General features: G+C 47.1%; 1 long non-coding RNA gene across 1 annotated transcript in view; it reads right to left on the bottom strand.

The window, feature by feature from the left end:
- Positions 1–237: 237 nt before the first annotated feature.
- The window catches only part of LOC135400836 (uncharacterized), a 30,097-nt gene continuing 17,072 nt past the window's right edge, over positions 238–13,262 (bottom strand). The window contains exons 3-4 of the long non-coding RNA XR_010424657.1: positions 1,418–1,630; positions 238–378 (exon numbers count right to left, since the gene is read on the bottom strand). This is a non-coding gene — a long non-coding RNA (uncharacterized LOC135400836). The remainder of the gene's footprint in view (positions 379–1,417; positions 1,631–13,262) is intronic.

Raw genomic sequence — 13,262 nt, 5'->3', positions numbered from 1 at the left:
AGTGCAGGGGACACGAAAGGCTTTCTTTTTACAGATTTTCAGAATTTGCCGCAAGCTCTGGCCACAGAGTCTATAGTCTCCACTTCGAAGAAGGCAAAAAGACATACATGAACCACACATCAACAACTTTTCCCTTGAAGCCCCTAAACGCTCCCACTACCAGACCTACAAGGTTGCAAAAGGTGCAGCCAGACAAATCGGTGTGCTTACATTTCAGGCTATGCACAGGAAGAACAGCTCACTGCAGAGACAGAGGAGCAAGAAATGAACACCAAGGAAGTTGCTCCACAGTTGACACAGTCACCACTGGCAGTTGTTGACTTGGACTCTGGGTTGAGTGACAGTGCTGTCAGGTACATCGATCCCACCTATGGGCTTCTAGAAGAAGCAAGAGACAACCCTATTAAAGTGCACAAGCAACAAAAATGCACAAGCGAGTGCCTCACAGAAAGAGAGTAGGATCTGGAGGACTGTGCTAAAGCCCAGGAGGAAGAAGTTGCAAAGCTGCAGCTTGAATGTTAGAGGAAGGAGGGCGAAGTCTCCCAAGAACTTGAAACTGGCACATGAACGTCAACACAATCAGTAGCTGCAAGCACAGCTCCGGGCTGCATATGACACTGTGCAACAAGTGGAGGAGAATCGCAGAATACACTCCTTATTATACAATGCCCCTTGTGGCAAACCGCAAAGAACTTCAATATCACAGTGGGTTTGTATCTGCAGCCACGCTGGAAAACTTCTCTATCCTGGAACCCGACATCTGCCATCTTCAGTTCTGGCAAATGAAGACGACGGGACTTGGAGAAGATGAAAGAAGACTCTTCTACCTCTAGAGGACCAGTTCATTATAACATTGGTGGGACCTTGTCATGGATTAGCGTTTCAACTAGGTTTCAACTTGGTTTCATCGTGTTTCAACTAGGGCACAGCGTATCCGGTGTACACTCCTTTATTCTAAAGGCGAACTCTCCTGTAAAAGTCATCGAATTTTAGCACCGATTTTCTAAGACTCATCCCCTACACTCGCTGAAAGTGAATAAGAATGGAACGATAACAGCAGGTCTGCATATCAATCGCCAGAGCTTTGCGCCACAGATTGCCATCGTCACCAACTGCCTTCTGGACACTGACACCCACTGGACAATCTCTGGACCCAAGAATGGTATGATTTGTGACTTTTTGTTCTTGATCACCATTTGCGCCTTGGTGAGCACCAAGCTAATGGCGCTGTTCACATCGTCATGTGCTAGCACAGTTATAGACTTATGCGGTTACAATCAATTGTGAAACTTTGAGCACGGTATGTGTTAGTGGGAAAATTTTCAGGCTTTAATTTCTCCAATGCCATCGAAATGTGCAACTTTTACACACTCAGTTTTTATATTCCCTTCTGCAGGAGAAGGAGAACTACAGCTACCTGTTATCAGCTAAGGCTGAATTCTCCTGAGAGGCAGAAGCATTCTTCAAGGGTCACTGGCAGCAAGATGGACAGGACTGAAGATGCAAAAAGAATCGGGAGGAATTCCCTTGCGTCCTCTGGCAGTTCGCACAGCCGGTGGTCCTGTACAGCGACGTCTTTACGCATGCCAGGGGATGGATGACTGCAGATGCCCAACCAGTGGACTGGGCTCTGTGGAATATAGAGGGCTCATTGATAACAGCTGTGAACCCTTTGACTGCCATGGTAAAGGCCACGGCAATGGGAGAGGTGCCCAATACCAAAGTAGAGAGGCACGTCGGGTTGACCACATTGGTCAAGCCGTGGTCAAGCTGGCCTCAGAAAGGAGGCACTGGGTGCTCAGTGTCGTGGCACCTGGGTTCGAGCTCATCGAGCAGCAGTTCCATGCCAACTGGGGAGGAACCTCTTCAGAGGTCACTTCCTTGAGGTGGCTGGGCTGGCAGCTGCCCACGCTCATAATTTGGAAGACACATCCAGGAAGAGGAGGCATAGCTGAAGCCGTCCCCGCCAGCCCCACCACCCACGTGGCCGAAATGGCCGGGGAGCCTACCGGGGCCGGCCAAGGTTTGGGACGATATGAATGAAATAATGAATAAATAATTGTGAGCTGTAATGAACACAGCTGTCCGAAATCACGAAAAAGAAAACTGACAACTGGAGAAATCATTTTTCTAGTGATCTAACTGAGCCCACATTACGTGATTTGCAAGCTGAAACTCAAAAGTAAGCTATTCACATAATGACGAGTAAGCGCACACATAAAGTATAGGGCTCAACTGAAAAGAGCGCGCATGACATGTTCGTAAAAAGGCTGGCCAAATAGGAAAGGTTCAAAATGAGTGTTCACAGCAATAAATCTCATGACGTTTAGGCCACTGTTATTTCAGCTTGTGCGAACGATGCAATACGAAAAAGTTATTTGAACATCAGTGTGATCTTGCTTCCGCATCAACAGTTTTGGTTTCACAAAACACGGTCCAGCGATAGGCTGCACAGAATGGAACGGTTCTGGCAACATGCGTTCCACCATGAAGGGACTGCACGACGGTTTAGCAATAAAAGTAGTCTTTCGCCGCCTTCCTATCCATTGTTTTCATCTTTATTCCCATCACATCGGGAACACGACAACGAGAAACAAAAAAAGTGTCTGTGCGACCAAGTTATGGGGGTTTGCTGTCGCAAGTTATCGCATTGCAAAATTTACTGAGACACCCCGGAGCCACACTCCGGGAAACCAAGTCACTGTGCGCACAGGTACACAGGCTCGTAGTATATAATTGTTTGTTTCATGAATAAACATGTAACCATATTCATTAGCAAGTCTCGCCCACTTTTTCACCCACTTTATGTATACATCGCCATGGATACAGGAACAAAATTTAGAGTACAGTATACTTAAGGTTCTTCAATTTCAGCTTAAACCCGATTTTTCATGATAGTAGTTCCCTCCCAAACAAGTTTTCAAGAATTCGGGTAAAACCCGATATGTACGCAAAATCCTTGCGGTCCTTCAACTTGTCATTTTCGGTAAACCATCGGAAAAGTGAATCATAATATCAGCAAAGAATGTTATTTGTGACAACCTATTTGTCCTCCTGTTAGAGTCACACTCCTTTAGAACGAACTCCTTTTTAATGAAAAAACCGCTACAACAATTTTTTTTTTTTTCAGTCTTGTCATGCTTCAATAGGTACTAATGTATTTGTTGGACATTTACAATGAAATTCTTTAGAACAAACGTACCAAATTAACAAAGCAATTTCACGGTCTGTTCCACTAAGTTTTAACCCATATAACAAAGATTTTCCTCACTTTTGTGGATAATAATGGCCCGCGCCGCTAATCCAAGATAAGCGAACACAGGGAGCGGCCTTCCCGCGGGCACTGACCCCCACGACGAGTAAATTAGGCATTCTTGACCTTGGCATCCGTAACATGACGTCATAAGACCCTGTGCATAGGTCCGTGCATGCCATCATGTGGCCTCTATAAGACCCCGTGCAACACTGAAGCCACATTTCTGGACCACACGCTGTGACAAGTTGGACCCTTCTGCGAGACCTGGAGGCATTATGGTTGCTGTGACTCCAAAGACGACTGCGAAGCGGCGACAGTTTACCCTGGAGGAAAAGATTTCCATCCTCAAGGAAGTGGACAGCGGACGGAAAAAAGGTGACATAGCAAAGGACATTGCCATAAGTGTATCTACGCTGTCAATATTCATCAAGGACCGTGACATGATACAGTGAGACGAAAAGGACAACGGTGCGCGTGCACGGAAAAGAATAAGAGCTGCAAACTTCAAAGACGTTGATAAGGCCATGTTCAAGTGGCTGTTAGAGATAAGAGCTCAGGACATCCCCGTATCTGGCCCCATGCTCTGCGCAAAGGCCCGCGACTTCGCTGTCATCTACGGCGTGGACGACAAGTTTAAGGCAACCCAAGGCTGGCTGCGCACCTTCCATTCACGGCATGATGTCATATTCAAAAGAGTTAGCGGTGAAGAAAAATCAGCTCCGCAAGACGCTGCCCAGGGCTGGAGAGAAAAGGAAATGGTCAAGGTACTGTCAGAATATGACGCTTACGACATCTTCAACACTGACGAGAGTGCACTTTTCTTCTAGTTCCTACCCGAACGGACATTGACGGTCAAGGGGGATAAGTGTAAAGGCGTCAAGAAGTGTAGGAATAGGATAACAGTTCTATTTTGCTGCAATATGACTGGGACAGTTAAGTTGAGGCCTCCTGTGATCAGAAGAGCCGGCAAATCGCACTGCTTCAGGAACATGCACAGTCGGCACGCTGACTATTTCTTCAACAAGGACACGTGGATGACGGCATCGACCTTCACGGAATGGCAGATTCAACTGGACCAGACGATGAAAGCTAAGGGCAAACACATCGTGCTCATCGTGGACAATTGCTCTGCCCATTGCAAGCTTCCGAAAATGAGCCATATGAAAGTGCTGCTTTTTCCTCCAAAGTGCACTTCTATTCTCCAACCGCTCGACCAGGGCATAATCCGCTCAGCGAAGTCACACTACAGACGACGGATGATCGACAGGATCTTGCTCAACATCAAGTGCAAGGTTTCGAAGCCTACCAAGATCGACGTTAAACAAGCAATGGAAATGATAACTGGCACTTGGTGGAGCGTAAAGGGGGAGGTTATCCAAAACTGTTGGCGGAAGGCTGGATTTGTACTGCCATCGCCCATGGACGAGTCGCCAAGGGAAGAAGCCTTGTGCCCTGACAACAATGAATCCTTCCTCAAGGCATAGGGAACCTACGCAAGTGCTTTCGACATTCCAGATACAACCGCTTCGTAGCTGCGGACGACCATGTGATTGTGTGCCCACAACTATCAGATGCCGACATTTGTGCGGAGGTAGAAAATGACAAGCACGCACCAGCAGAAAAAAGTCGTGATGAAGGAAGTGATGATGAAGAGGAATCGGAACCGGTAATGGTATCAGCAGTGGAAGCTACACGACTAATTGAAAAACTGCAGTGTTTTCTTTCCTCCTGCCTTGGCGTTCCCAAAGCGCAAAATGTCTGTTAGGTTATTTTCAAGATTACTTTCTAGGAAGACACTGTATATGGGAGAAGAGCTTTCCACTCTCCCTGTGGAACCAATACGAGACAGTGCGCAGCCTGGAGCCAGAAACAACGAATTCAGTGAAAGCATTGCAAAGGGGTTTTCAAGCCCACATGCAGTGTGCCAAACCCAGCCCCTGGAAGTACCTCCAAAGACAGGGCAGTTTCATCCTACAAAAGTCAGAAAAGCTTACTCCAGGAGAGTGTCAACGGCCCTCAAGGAGATACCAGGACTCCGCACGACCCTGGCGACAGAATATGCATGGAAGAATATGCTCCATTTTTCAGGGGTGTTGCCCATAACATCCAGTTTTGATGTGTAACTTGTGTCACGAGTTGGTGCCAAGTGCAGGTATGGGAGTCAGCAGCATCAGTATGTGCATCAAGGCAGGAGAGAATGAGACAGATCCTCGTGAAGACATTCTGTTGCAGACGGATCTTGGACCGGACAGACAGCCACCACAGGACATCTTTAACATCACCCTCAACAGACCTTTCCGATCACTTCAATATTTTTTCCAGGCATCATTTCAACTGCTGAACTCCTCAGCCCCCGTATTCCCCAGACTTGAGTCCTTGTGGCTTTTTTCTCTTCCCAAGGTTGAAAAATCGCCTCAAAGGACGTCATTTTGGGGCGTTAGAAAACAGGACCCACAGGACCCAGCGTATCGTATTTGCTATGCCAATTTCAAAACCTTCCAGTTCCCAATTATACACAAGAAACACCGTGGAAACCCCACTGTATCAAATTTAGTACTCCTGAGAGAGTTCTCGCGTGTAAACGGTTCATGTTGCTGATGACAGGGGTCTTTATGTTCTCTTCGGAAAATGGCAGCTCCCAGCGACACGCAAGGCGGCATATCACAGAGATAGTTTTACTCGAAAAAAGGTAAATAACTTTTTTCTGACTGCAAACAACGTGCGAATGCTGTTTCTATGTCACTGTCGTATCGTTTGATGTACTTTTTAGCCAAACGTATTGCTTGTGGGCCTTAGCGAGAGCGTCTACACTTTTGTGTATTGTTTTTGATGCTATGCACAAAGTTGTATTTTCCATACCAGTTTTGCTACATTGCAGTCGTTACTCACACACTCTGCCGTATGATTTGCTACCTACGGCTGGCAGAACCAAACATCTTTAAGGTATAACAGCGAGGGACATTCTAGAAAGGATCGCACATGGTGACGATGCCAGCGACTTCAGTGATCTGTCGGAAAGTGACGATGAGGGATGGAACCCTCCAGACAACTGTGCTCCCGATGATGACAAAAGCGATCAGGAGGTTCAGGCGGACGGTGACTGTGGTCCAACTATTAGTTCATCTTCACTCCCAAGAAATGGGTGGGAAAAGGAGCTGCTCAAGGCATCTCGTCCTGAATTTTCAAGAACATTCAGTTACGTAGATGAACAGGAGATGCCAATAGCTTTGTTTCGAAACTTCCTAACCAAGGAAATGCTCGAAATGCTTGTGAAACATACACCTGTAGAGCACTCAAAAATGCAGAAGCTCGGTCAACACCGATCTCCACGAACTGGAGCAGTACATTGGTATGTACTTACAGATGGTACTTGTGAAGATGCCAAACGTTAGATGCTATTGGGAAAATGGCACAAGACACTCCCCAATTGCAGACGTGATGTCACGAAGCCGCTTCACGTCGTTGACAACTTGGAAGTTACTGACGAACAGAAGGAGGACAGCTGTGGAAGCTGCGTCCTTGGCTATCAAAGCTGCAGCAAAACTTCTCGGCCATCGAACAGGAGGAATGGAATGCAGTCGACGAGATCATGGTGTCATTTACCGGAAGGAGCCATCTAAAACAATATATTCCTAACAAGCCGACACCATGGGGATTCAAGCTGTGGGGACGAGCAGGCACAACAGGTATCCTTTACCAGTTTGACGTCTACCACCAAGGCCACTCCAAGCAAAAGTACACATTTGGACTTGGAGGTGATACTGTCCTCAGAATGTGTTCTGAGGTACTGCCCAACGAAGGATTCAAAGTTGCTGCTGACAACTTTTTTAGCACGCTGGACCTAGTTGACGAGCTGACAAAAAGAGGCATTCAGTATGTGGGACACTGCATCAAAACAGAATGAGAGACTGCAAAATGATGGATGAAAAGTCACTGAAAAAACGTGGACAGGGATCGTATGACCACCGCGTCAATGAGAAAGGCATTGCTGTTGTCCGCTGGTTTGACAGAAAGGCAGTAACACTGGTGTTAAACTTCATGGCTGTTGAACCTGTCAAAACTGTAAAAAGATACGATAGAAAAGCCAAAGAGCGTGCTGACGTGCCACGACCCGCAATAGTTGCTCTCTACAACAGCTTCATGGGGGGCATTGATCAGCACAATTACCAGATGTCCCTCTACAAGTTCAACATCAGGTCGAGGCGCTGGTATCTGTACATCTTTTACCACACAATACTTATGTGTGTGGTAAATGCCTAGAACATCCATAGACGATAATGCACACAACTGAAAGAAAAGCCCATGAGGCTGAGAACTTTTATTGCTTCGGTGGCTGAAAGTTTGTCGCTTTCGGGAAAGCCAAGGAGAGGAAGGCCATCGTGTTTGCCATCGCCTTCGGCAAAGAAACGGAAAGTCTCGACAAGAGGACTACCAGATGACGTCAGGAGGGATGGAGTTGGACACTGGCCTCTAGTCATGAATAAAAGGCTGAGGTGCAAGCACTGTGTCCCAGAGGAATACCATTTCAGCTCAATCAAATGCTCAAAGTGTGACATGACCTTGTGCATGAACAAGGACAGGAACTGTTTCTATGAGTACCACAAGCCCTAAACCTCTGGCAGCAAATGTCCATAAAACGGGTCTGAGAAAGCCCACTGTATTATATGTGACACATAAAATATCTCCTCATCCAGTGCTGGTTTTGACAGAATTTTTTCATGAATCAATCCTATGACTAATATAGAACACTGCAAAAAGACTTCTGTATTTTTTTTTCACGCTATTTTAGGCGCGGGCCTTGTGGGGTTAAAATGGCCGTAACCGACCAGCTGAAGGCAATTTCACTGTCTGACTTCCAGCACTGCAATGAAGAGTGGAAAAATCATCTCCATTACTTTGTGGCTTCCCAAGGCAATTATTTTGAAGGAGAGAATGTGGAATTGTAATTTTAATTGAATAAAAATAATAAAAATCAGTCCCTTTGCTTTATGTACATACCTCATAGTTGTACTCTGTAGATGTAATGTATGCAAATAAAGGTGCAAGACAGTATTCTGAGGTGTCTTGTTGGTTCAGGTTGGTCAGAAGAAAGGACTGAAACCACAATAAACTCTGCTAAATACACGGTTCACATGAGAAATACATTCTGCCCCAGCCCCAGTATTTCCCCCTTAATGTGTTAGGGTTATCAATAACCAAAGACTATCCTTGCATTTGCTGACCAAGAGCAGGGCAGGTTCCACCTCCTGGATGCAAGCCAACTGGAGGACGTGGAGGGCAGGCATTTCCCAAGCCTCTGCTCTCACTTAAGTGATGACGCAGCGTTACTGCTGTTTCGCGTGTCGAGAGGCTTCTGCCATGGCGCACCAATATAACCAACTGTGTCGCCATCCGTTAACTAGCAGCCCCTGTTTCGCCTGACGCAAGGCTTCTGCCATGGCGCACCAATCTAACCAACGGCAACGTACGCCGGTTAACAGATGGAGAATCTGTTAACCGGCGTACGTGTGACTCACACTTGGCCTCGCTCCCATGATAAGCGACGGCGAAGCCATTGGTTAGATTGATGCGCCACAAGAGAAGCCTTGCGGCAGGCGAAATGACAGTGGCTACACTAGAGCCCTGCATAGGCCGATTTTTCCGATTTGATTGATTATTATAAAAGCGTGAGCAGACACTGAATAAAGTTCGTTATGTTGCTGACTTCTGGGCTTGATATAGTATAGTCACCTCAGCCATACAACAAGATTTGCGACAACAAGACTAATGGACCTTTTTCACAATGGCCTATGCGTATGCGTATGACCTTGAGGCGCCGGAGAGGATTATCTCAGTCTTCACTAGATGGCGCACTATGGGGAGGGAAGAAGTGGGGACCAGTGGGGAGACCGCACGAATGGCGTGACCTTGTTGGCCCCACTCCAGACTGGTTTTGGTCCTTTGTGCTACCCACGTGGATTTGTTTTGACGTGCGCCGAGCATTGTTCGTTGGAGATCCGCTAGGATACGATGCGTATGTGAAAAAGGTCCATTATAGCAGAACGTACAAAAATTCATCTATGCCAGCAGAAGGACGGAGAGTCTACAGCCGAATACATTGTTGCAATAGGGGGCACGGCATGGCTTACGAAACGTTGCATTTACCGTTTCTTGCTATTCAGGTTCTGTTTGCTGCTTCTACTTTATCGCAACCCTGCATTTCCTCGGCGTTCTGCTCACCGGTTGAACATATCCCAAAAGGCCAAAAGGCGAGCCAAACAGTGAGACCCCTGAATGGATGAAAGGTAGGCATCACTTTGCATTTTCATTGGTTGCATGCCCAGTGTTGCCTGAATTATCCCAAAGTATGGGCTCTATGGGGAGCTGTCGGAGCCTGACAGAAGGCGTGCATCTGCAATTCTGCATCATGGGAAAGTTGCATTGGTCATTTGCTGCAGCTTTCAAGAGGCGCGTAATACTGTACACTAAAGAAAATAACTGTGCGGCAGAGTGAGAGTTCGGCGTCTCTGAACATGTCGTGGGGGAGTGGCGTAAACAATGTGGTGGCGTAAACAATGTGGTTCCATATTCAAGTGCAGCGGGATGCGCCAAGGTTTTAAAGGCCTGAGAGCTGGACGCCACCCGTCACTGGAGAAGAAACTCGAGGAGTACGTGTAACTCCGCTGAAGCAGACGACACACCAGACAATGGCTGCTACGTGCATCAAACAACGGCTATTCGTGAGTTGATTCTGAACTGCATTCACAGTGAATACACAAGTTGATATGTGCACTGATGTTGAATCGAAAGGAGGAGGAAACCGGCAAGGACGTTGGCGTAGAGACCCCAACGACCCTCCAACAAAATATGCAACAGTATCGCAGCAAGACAGGGAATGTCTTTTCGACTGCCACAGGCAAGACAACGACTTAACATCGACTGCTAACACGTTGGGAATAAACATCAAAACTGCTCGCTCCATTGTGCGCTGTGGTGCAATCACCCGAACAATTAAGAAAAGCCACGGCCGTTATCAGTGTGCACCACAGAGATACGCCCCAGCCCAAGGGCATTTAAGGCAATGTGCGCGAGTGGAAGAGGCTTTTCGTTTCTTCGCCCACCCCTTTCCATAACAGAGTGAAACTTGCCGCCTTATGAGTGCAGGCAGACCTCACTCTGTTTTCCTCATTCTACGACTTACCCCCCTCGGGAGAGGCTTCTTCTCTGTGTGGATTTGGTAGGCGCTGCTTGGGTGGAATACACGGCGTATTCAATTTAAGAGAATAAACCTTGTTTCTCGTTAGTCGCTGTGTTCGTGTTCCTCGGGGTTGCGGAGGGTCAGATCCGGAACCACCCCGGGTTTGTAGGCCGAGTTTCCCACAGCGCACGGATAGAGACACACCAAAGCGAAGAGGAGGATCTGAGAAGAAGTTTGGCACTGAAGTGGTAAACATATTGACAGACCTTGTTGACACACATGCTGCATACACACTGCCGCAGTTAAAGCGAGAGCTTATAGAGCTATGCCCAACCTGGAGATCAGTTCGGCAACAATAGACCGTCTGCTAGGCGGTCACTGTTAGAGCTTGAAGCAGCCAACACTTCAACAGGCGGACCGAAACAGGGACGATGTCAAATGCGCACGTCGGAATTACGCGATGTGGCTGCAATCGAAGAGGCCGCAAATGCTACGATACTACGTAGACAAAACAGACTTCAATATCTGGTGCAGCTGTGGCTACGCCAGATCGAAAAGGGCACACCGGCAGTTAAGAAGACCACAAGTTGCAAAGGCACCAATGTTAACATAGTCTGTCCTGCAATGGCATGCAGCTGTGGAGAGTGATGGAGAGGGTAACGCACGTTACTTATAAGGAATTTTTGGAGGAACTTTCACACTCTATATCGGAGTCCGAACCAGGTCAGCAAGCCACTATCATCATGGACAACGCCCCAGCTCACAAGAGTGTGCAAATGGTTGAACTATGTGAAGGACATACAGTAAAGTACCTTCCTCCATGCGGTTCTTTCTTCGATTGGAGACCTCGAAAGACTTCTGATTGAAGGACCGAGGGAGCAATCGTTGCATTCTCATTGGTCGTGTGCCCAGTGTTGCGTGAATTTTCCTATACTAGGGGCTCTATGGGGAGTTGCAGAGAGCTGGTGCTACTTTCCGCTGCATTTGCCCCGTTCGCCTTCGCATCACCGCTTGTTTATGTCGTTGTTTTGTGGTTTTAAGAAATGCCAATGGGTCGTCCACCAGACGACACAGAGAACTAACCAAAAAAGAAGCAACAGAAAGCAAAGACATGCCTACACTTTGCCTACAATTGCAAGTCAGGGTGTCGTTTGTGCAATACAAAGTACTCGCTGTTCAGCATGCCCAAGGACCCAGAGCCCTTCATCAGGTAGGAAAAGCTGCTTATTGTGCAGATCGTAGACCTCAACCAAACTCTGTTCTGTGCAAGAAGCATTTTTTGCCACACTTTTTTTAAAGATGAGTATACAAGTCCTGCTGTCATCAACAGAGAGGTAATTGCCATGAAGAGAGAGAAGCACAGGTTGAGACCTGACGCGATCCTAACACTTTTTCTGGGCTCACCTAGTTATTGCATGCGTCCGAAGCTGATCTACCTTTGGTGAAACAGCGTAAGCAGAATCGATCGTCAGGTGCAGACCAGACTGTTGAGTCGGAAGATTCAACTGCTTCCTTTTAAAAGGAAGCCCCTTTCCATATCCTTCCTTTTATACTTTGCATTAGCACCCTGTGAAGTAACTAGTTTCTACCCTCGTACAGGTAATGCAGCCTCTATGCACAGCGCCCGACATCCTTCATGGCAACAAAGACACATTCGTCGGCTACCTATTTCCAACCGTATCCGTCGTAACTCAGCGACTGGAGTACGAAGCACTGAAAGGCCAACAGTTCTGCGGGCCACTCGTCACTGCCCTTCTTGATGGCATTCAGAGGAGGTAAATGGCTGCCTGATGGATCATAAGCTGTTTTAGAAAATTATCAAAGTCAGATTTAATGGTTAGACTCGGGTGTCAGTGTTATATATTTCTGTGAAGGTTCTTCATGTGCATTATACATGGGACGCATGTTTTTGGAGTGTTTTTTATACTGCTCCCTTTTCACAGGTTTGGACACCTCATGGAAGACAAGCAGCTCCTCCTTGCTGCGGCTGTCATTCCACGTTTCAAGGTTTCCTAGCTGACCGACACTACCCGCCGAGAGATTGTAACTGAGATGCTGAAAAAGAGCTGTGCGACGTCAGCATGCCAGCAACGGGGACACCAATAACCACACCGAGCTCCAGCACAACTTCTTTGCATTCACACGTCAGAGTCTGCTCTGATTGAATGATGAAACTGCTGAACACTCAGAGCTCACGAGGTTCTTGTGCATCGAGGAGGACTACCCCCTGTCGAGGATGAAAGAAAACCTTCCCCCCCCCCGGGTCCATGAGCTGTTCCTCAGGGCGAATACAGGGGTCCGAGTGTGGCAGTGGAGCGGCTCTTCAGCTTGGCGGCTGACATATTTACAAGGAAGAGAACTAGTGTATCAGATGCCAGTTTCGAGTACCAGTTGCTGGTGAAATGCAATTCATGGATGACGTGAGGAAAATAAAGCAGGTCATGCCTTCGTATTTCCGCTGTTTTTCTGTATTTCTGCTGCAAATGTAACGTATAAAGGTAACTTGTTACTTCCGAGTGACGAAAATGCATTCCTTTTATTATGAGTAACGAGTAACGTATTCAGTTACTTTTTTTAGGTAACGTGTACGGCTCTGCTCCGCTGTAACATAGGTTAGGCATTGGGAACGTAATGATGGTAGTGGTGGAGTTCCACAGCAGTAATGATTTGAATTACGGCAATATAAATGCGTCTTAAACTGATACCAGTACCGCGAACCTACAACACGACTCCTCGAACCTCCCTCGAACCTGCGTCGCAATGCCTCTGCCTCGAGTTCAAATTAACGAATGTCCACTGTAATGCTGTAAGCTTATGCCACATTGTGTG

The sequence above is a fragment of the Ornithodoros turicata genome, chromosome 1 (genome assembly GCF_037126465.1).
Source record: "Ornithodoros turicata isolate Travis chromosome 1, ASM3712646v1, whole genome shotgun sequence".
NCBI classification, from domain to species: domain Eukaryota; kingdom Metazoa; phylum Arthropoda; class Arachnida; order Ixodida; family Argasidae; genus Ornithodoros; species Ornithodoros turicata.
Note: the sequence above shows the minus strand (reverse complement) of the source record. Positions and strands in the feature narration are given on the sequence as shown.